This window comes from Poecilia reticulata, linkage group LG4 (assembly GCF_000633615.1).
Source record: "Poecilia reticulata strain Guanapo linkage group LG4, Guppy_female_1.0+MT, whole genome shotgun sequence".
NCBI classification, from domain to species: Eukaryota; Metazoa; Chordata; class Actinopteri; order Cyprinodontiformes; family Poeciliidae; genus Poecilia; species Poecilia reticulata.
In genome coordinates, this window is record NC_024334.1 from 7,107,443 (window position 1) to 7,114,813 (window position 7,371).

Here is a 7,371-nt window from a genome sequence, read left to right on the forward strand (position 1 = left end):
AAGAGCAAGAAGACCTAAAAGCCTCTCTGCCAGCATCAATTTAGTCTGTCCTTGGGGACAGATAACCAGAGAAACTCCTGGGGCCATAAAAAGTTGTTTCAACCCAGGATTTTAACGATATAATATCCCTGTAATCTGCCTACAGGCCTAAAAGGACCCAGTAAATGTCTACCTACAAAGTGAGGACATGGCGATACATGAGAACTGCAGTCAAAACCAAGACTCAATGCTTAACAGTGTGTGATTAACATAACAGGAACCTGCAGATTGGAACGCAGATAATGTAAGATTAACCACACTCCATTAAATAGGAAAGCAAATAGAAGCACTTTGATAAATGAAAACCAGACTTGGTAGTGCATATCAAGTGCACATACAATGCACTACAAACATTTTAATTAGATCAATACGGCACTATAAATAACTGTACATTGCTGTTTGTTTGCATATATGCATTAAATGTTGTAGTTTGGCTGATGGGTGAAACTAATGCTAATTTACAGGTAAAATAAAACATTCCTCATTAAAAAATATGTATAATTAAAAAAGCATGACAGTAACAAACAGTGGCAACCTCATATTTAGGGACTTTAATTTCAAGTAACCAAGCAAATAAAGTGTTTCTTTACATATACTCGTCTTGGTTTGGCTCTGAAAACAAGCCTCCTACTTTATTTTATTAATGTAAAGGAAATTTTAAATGAAAAACATGTATACTTGTAGAAATGCAAAGAAGTTGGTATAAGAACCTTGTTGAATGGGTGTTTTATGTTTGTCAATGCTGAGTCTGTAAAAGCTACAGTTTCTGGACAATTATTGGCATTGCAGGTGAAAATGCATAAAAAGCCGTTGAATAAATAAATATTTTATTCCACCAGTAAAACAGCAAACTGAAAATATATTTTTTAAATAAACATTTATTTTGAGTACGTACATTTATTTGTCTAAGAAAAAACTCACATTAAAAGATTTAAAGTGTAAATAAGAATAAAATTATTTAAATGAACATGAGCTGTATAACTAGAAATAAAACAATTATTTAAGATCTTGGAGTTTTAAAAAATTATTGGCACCACATCTGTCCATCTATTCATCCATCCATTTTTACACCAGCCTTTTCTGGCAGAGTTGAAGCTGGTCCTTATCTCCAGGGGTCATTGGGAGAGACGTAATAGATGCACCCAGAACAAGCTCCATGAATTTAATGTTTTGTTTTTTATACTCCAAAACATTATTTTGTGAGATGCCCGAAATAACTAGAAATTTTTAAGCAATGCTCCATGTTTTAACAACAGATCCATCTTCAAAATGGAAAAGACAAGAGAACAGCTTCAACATGACTGATCAAATAGTCGAGAGACGATAATTACTCGCCTTTCCATGCACATTTCACTTTTTTGTGCACATCTTTTATTTTTTTTGAAGGAGGGGGGGCAGCGACTTCTAGGCTTGGCACACTGCAGTTGTACAAAATAATAATAATAATAATAATAATAATAATAAATAAACAGAACTGTTGATGCTAAATTATTATGAACAAAGTGTAGGCAACAAAACGGTAAAATTGTTTTCAGACTTGCTTTACTTCACCACATATTAATGCATTCAAGCATAGAAATAGATTCTTTCAAACATAAAATGCATTACAAGGGTAGGTAAAAACATGGCTAGAAACTTCAACAACGAGACAGAAGAGATGGATGAGTAAGGACAATCCGCACAGAGATGCAGTGCATGAGTCACTGATAAGGGCCAAACAGTGGAATAAGACTTGTGAAAAACAAAAGCAAAACACAATCTCCATTAGAGCAGCAGTGCTGCGTTTAGAAAGTAAACAAGAGCGCAAAAATAAAAACACCAAAATGAGAATGCACGGGGAAAGTGACTCACCCTCGTCTAATCCCTTCTTGTTTGTGCTTCTGTCTATTGCAATAAGTTCCAGAGACAACAATTAATTTAAAACTGGTTGGGGGGGGAAACAAATATAAGTTATAGAGCATAAAACTATAATTAAAGACTGAGTTAAAAAGACAGTGGAATTTAAATGACCAGAAAATATGGATGAATTAGTATGAGGTTAGCAACATTTGCCCGTGGTTATTATTTCCCTTTAATTCCTCTTTGTTTAAAAGGAAAAGGCCACAGAGGTGGGTTGATATGGTGTGTAAATGTGGAATTCTCCATGACTGCCACATTTTTTCATTAAATGAGACTTTAGACTAATTAGTGAATTCAGTATCTACCTTAAACTGATTGTACCTTAATAAGTCAAACATGTCACATACAGATCCAACAGCCTAACATCTCATGGAGGCAGTGCCAAGCCAGAAAAAGTCACAGGTGGAAGCTGTGAAAAGGTTGGAGGAAGGGAGAAGAGTAAAAAGACTAGAAGAACCAGGGAGTCCCAGGGCTAGGTCAGAAGTTCAGAGCCAGAGTTTGTCACCTGCTCAGATTGGCACACCATCCTGCTTGTGAGCAGCATGACCAAACTTTAAACCCCACCGCCCCCCAATTCGGTCTCCCTTTTACCCCGCTCTAATTGGATTTAATGAGCAATTTAACAACATAACTTGCTCAGTCAAACCAAACAGCTACTGTCCTTAATTCCAGGTCACTCCCTTTGTAATGCAAGCCGGCTCCGGGATCCTCCTTCCTCGCAGAGCACCTCCTGCTTAGTGGTGCCGACTCCTGCCAAACACATTCCCTCTCTGCTCCATCACCCGGCTGTCTCTTTCTGTTAAAGTCCTGCACCTCCTGCAAACGGCATGCTCAGCCGCTCTGTCCAAAATGTTCTCCAGCAACAAAGGCTGTCGTATTTGGTAAACAATAAGCTTGAGAGTTTGCTGTTGTTTTCGGGGTGTGAATCACACCTGCAGGTTAGGAGGAGTCTGACCTCTTCTCTCTCCAGCACATTTCTACTTGCTCTGTGTCTTGATCAGAAACGTCCAGTATTCAGATCCTTCTAAATATAATCTAATGGTTTGAGGTGATTGTACCTTTGCATTATTTGATCCCATTTTGTGAAATGTTTTGCTTCTCTACATGAGAACCACGCAGTACTTAGATGAATTTTAAAGCTGCTTTTAGAAACTCATTTTTAATCACCAGCTTTCAGTTTATCTCTGGTTTCATTTAATTTTTTTAAAGGTTTCTCTGTATTTTCTCACATTGCTCTCTTTCTTTGAATATATTGTACTTTTATTGAATTAATTTTTGTGTAGATTTAATTCCTTCTTTAGATTTCTCCCTTTCTGGGTTTATTGTTCCACAAAGTATTCACTGCAGATTAGTCTTATTAAAAAATCCAAGATGTGTAACCATTTTAAAAATATATATTTGTCTTCTTGTTCATGAAAATCAGTACAGATGCATCCCATTAAAATATATTTCAGTAACTTAATTTCACTAAATTAAATATTATATGCAATAATTATGCACAGACTGGTATCTTTATTTCTGTTATGATTTTTCACTTAAAGCCAGTTTATGTAATTTTCTTAGAAAATTACATAAACATAAGACTAAACAAAATACAAAAAAAAATAGCAATGTGGGCTTAATGAAACGTATGATTAATATTTGCTTAAAGGTATTTTTTCAAAGGGAACTTTGAATCTGACAAACATGCATTCATTCCAATTTAGTGAGAAGTACATGTATAATATATTCGTATCAATATGATGACGAAAATTTAGCAGTTAAATGAAGAACTGGTGCATTTTAAGGAAGGCCAAACTGGCCTCCAAAAAATTAAAAAAGAAGCTTCTCAACTAATAGGCCGCTTAGTTTTTAGATTTAAAGAATAAAAAGTGGAAGCTAGGGGTTATTTATTATTAATTCATTTAGGCTTTTATTGTCTAACATTTGGTCTAAAAAATAAAACTGACAAGAAAAATKTACTCTTTCCATTGCCTATAATTYCTGTAGTCCAAAAATAAGTTGTATACCAAAGTAAAGTCCATTTCACAAGCTAAATTGATACATTTATACTCACAGGTTGTGGACAGTTAAAAATATGTTTTCAACATCCAATTCATATCTTTTGAGAACTGGAACAATTACTGCTCAAACCACGATGAAGCGTGTATTTTAAGCAAGTGGATATATGGAGAAAAGYGATGGGGATTATTTGGTGTACAAGTCTCCTTAGTCACAAATTCATCCAGGCATTCTGTACATTTGCCATCTACAGAATTTTCTCTAGTGAGTCAGATAATTTAAATATTTTTACTTGATATTTAAATTAAATCATACACATAGAAATAGCCCGTTTCAGATATTTTATAAGCACATTTTCCAGAGGCTATGGAGYTCTAAGAAGCAAAAATGTAGTATGATGTGCTGCACAACAGTGACTAAACAGGAAATGTTGCATCAGGTCAATCCCCATATTTAATACCCTAATGTGTCACAAATGAGTCTCACTGAGTAAGAGATCATTTCATGAACTGATGCCTTGTTAAAGTCAAAACAAAAAATCTTTTTGACTTGGGGGGCGGGGAATGGTGAAAAGTGATTAGTCCGTGAATTTATGCTTCTTCTCCCGTGCCTAATTCCATTTTGTTTTCATCTCCTTTTATTTTTTTCCCTCCCTGCTTCAAATTCTTATCCCCCTCCTCTYCCCAGGTTTGCCCGATTTCCACTCGGTTCAGCAGCGGGGCACTGGGTCATGGCACTGACTTGATTTTCACACTGCTCCCTCAACAGAGCGCCACATCAAGTTAATCAGGGTTAACAATTGCAGCAGGGGCTTGCTGAGCAGGGCTCCCATCGGCTTAGCGTGGCCTGACTCGGGCGATGCAGATGGGCCGGTAATCTCCCTTCTGGGCGCACAGGGGAGGCATGAGGTCAGTGGAAGCTGGTTCATGGCACCTTGTGAGGGCAACCAGCAGTCTGAATGCAATCAGAACGGGAAATACTCTCGAGACTTTATTATTGCCTTAAAATTGTGAGACAGAATTCACACAGATTTTAAAACTGCATTTTTTGAAGACTGAAATTGTCTTTGTTTGGGATATTTTATGACATGCTGGCMTTCAAGTATAACATACTGACCTTTAATTACTTCAATATGAATCTGGTCTCATAATCCAGAAAATAACAGAGTGTTATGGGAACATTTCAGTGCTATTTGAGAATCAGGRTGAAAATAAATCATCTCTGCTTAAAAATGTATAACTCTTGGAGTTGTAAATAAGGACTTRCGTATCSTGCATTAAATTTTGATTCTTGAGAACATAAATTGCAATCACTGACATCTTTCTCTTGTTTGCAAAAAACACAATGAAATMTTTCAGTTTGCTATTTTAACCAGACCTCAATTAAAAATCAAACGTCTATTTCAATCCGATTTAAAGATATAAAGAGGCCAATCAACAGGAGAGGTATAAATTGTGGTTTTACATTGCACTTCATAGAAAATGAACAATTTTAATATAAATTGCTGCATTTCTAAACAAATTAGATTTTTATCCTTTAGAAAATAAAAGAAACAGTACTATTCCTGGAAAAGCATCAAATCTAATTTTGAAGAGTACACAGGAACCCTGGTTATAACAGGGAAAATGATCTGAATGAGAAGATAAAACTTTTAACTAAACATCAAAGGATGCTAAATATATCAACGTATGCTTATGTTCCAGAAATATTATTTAAAGAAACTTGAAGCTGTTAAAAAAAAAAAAACTAAATTTATCCTTTACACAGAAACCTTAACATCCAAGTCATACATGTCAGATCTGGTGTAGGTTTTCTTCTACACTCGCTTGCAAATTAGTTTCATAGAAAAATTAACTAATGATGCCAGATTTTACTAATTAAACAGGGGATATTGCAACTTGGAGAAAAAAGAAGAGGAGATAATYCTAGAACCAGCTCCAAAACTCTGAAATGGGATGGGAGACAAATATTTATAATCTCCCCTTTTYTTGCGAGCGTCTCTTTAATCACCCACACAGTTCATAATGTCACAGGTCAAAAAGATCACAGAACTACAAAATCCAAGTGTTTAAAGTGACAATTCAAAAAAAAAAGGACAACCAGAAGTTTTGCTTGAGTGAGAAAAACAGTTGAAGTTTGACACATTTTAGAATATAAAACACCCTTGTGGAGAATAACCCTGTGTGCCCTGTGTACAGGCAGAGCAGACTCATTTATTCATCCAGTCAGCAGAGGCATTACACAACCATGAATCCCCAATAAAACCAATGATGAAAACTCTTCCYGTCATTTAGCCCAGGGTGACAGATGGGGTTCATTTTTTTTTTTGTCCTTTTACCAGTTCACTCTTTTACATAAACTAAACACAGTAAGCATCTTGATGTGGCCTTTTAAAAAGAAGAAACTGGGTCATGGTGTAACTAAGGCATGAGTTTGACTTGTATTGTCCAGTTTYCTTTGGCAAACCTTCTGCTGCAGTGGATCCTTTCATCTCTGTGTTGCCACAACTCCAGCACTCTGCTTCATCCATTTTTTCCATAACCGCCTTGCTTTTGAAATGTCGCACCTTCCAAGTGACGCATGCATTATTAAACAGGACTTCAAGTGCTACCACTGTGGGACTTTCACGCGCCGATGTTGGTGCCATCATTTTGATTTGACCGCGGGAGGGCCGGTCTGCGCGAAAACATTAGGAATCCCCAACACCAGAGCAAAGACTAAATATTTTATGCCCATGGTGGCAATTCAAATATTTTTAGAAGAGCTTGTTTCTAGGATTCTTCACTGTATAGAAGTTACTTTAAAAACATCACTGCAACCATCAGGCTTTTCCTGACCAATATCAATTTMCAGTTTTGTTTGAGGTCTGACTTGCAACTCTTCTCTTTTAGAGACRCATGAAAGAGAAATGAATGATTTTAATTACATTGTATGCATTTATTCATCAAATCTGATGTCCAACATTCAAGTTTTCATTAAATGGAAAAAAAAAAGTGCATCATGTCACATGGCCGATTTATGTAGTTTCATTTACTTSATCTGTTTAAATTTTTTGGCACGTTATTTTTCTTTATTCTGTTACATTATTAACATTAGGCATTTTCAATTAAKTTCTTAGCACCTTTTTGGATTTAATCGTAAACAATGCAATTTTAAGTTTCATCTTTATAGGTAAAGCAGTTTTTCTAGGTCAGGTTACTAGATTTTGAACATTTTTACATTGGTTAAATCTGTTAGTGGTGTTTCCACATTTACCATGTTCTTTCATTTTACATAATGCTCCCTGCACCTTTTAATTGCCCCATGGAGACCAATRAAGTGATTAAACTAAACTTRATTACTATTGAGAATACATTTTCTCCCTTCTACATTTGACATTTACCCTCATTTAATAACAGTTTAATCATTTTTATTATATTAGTTTGGCTTTTT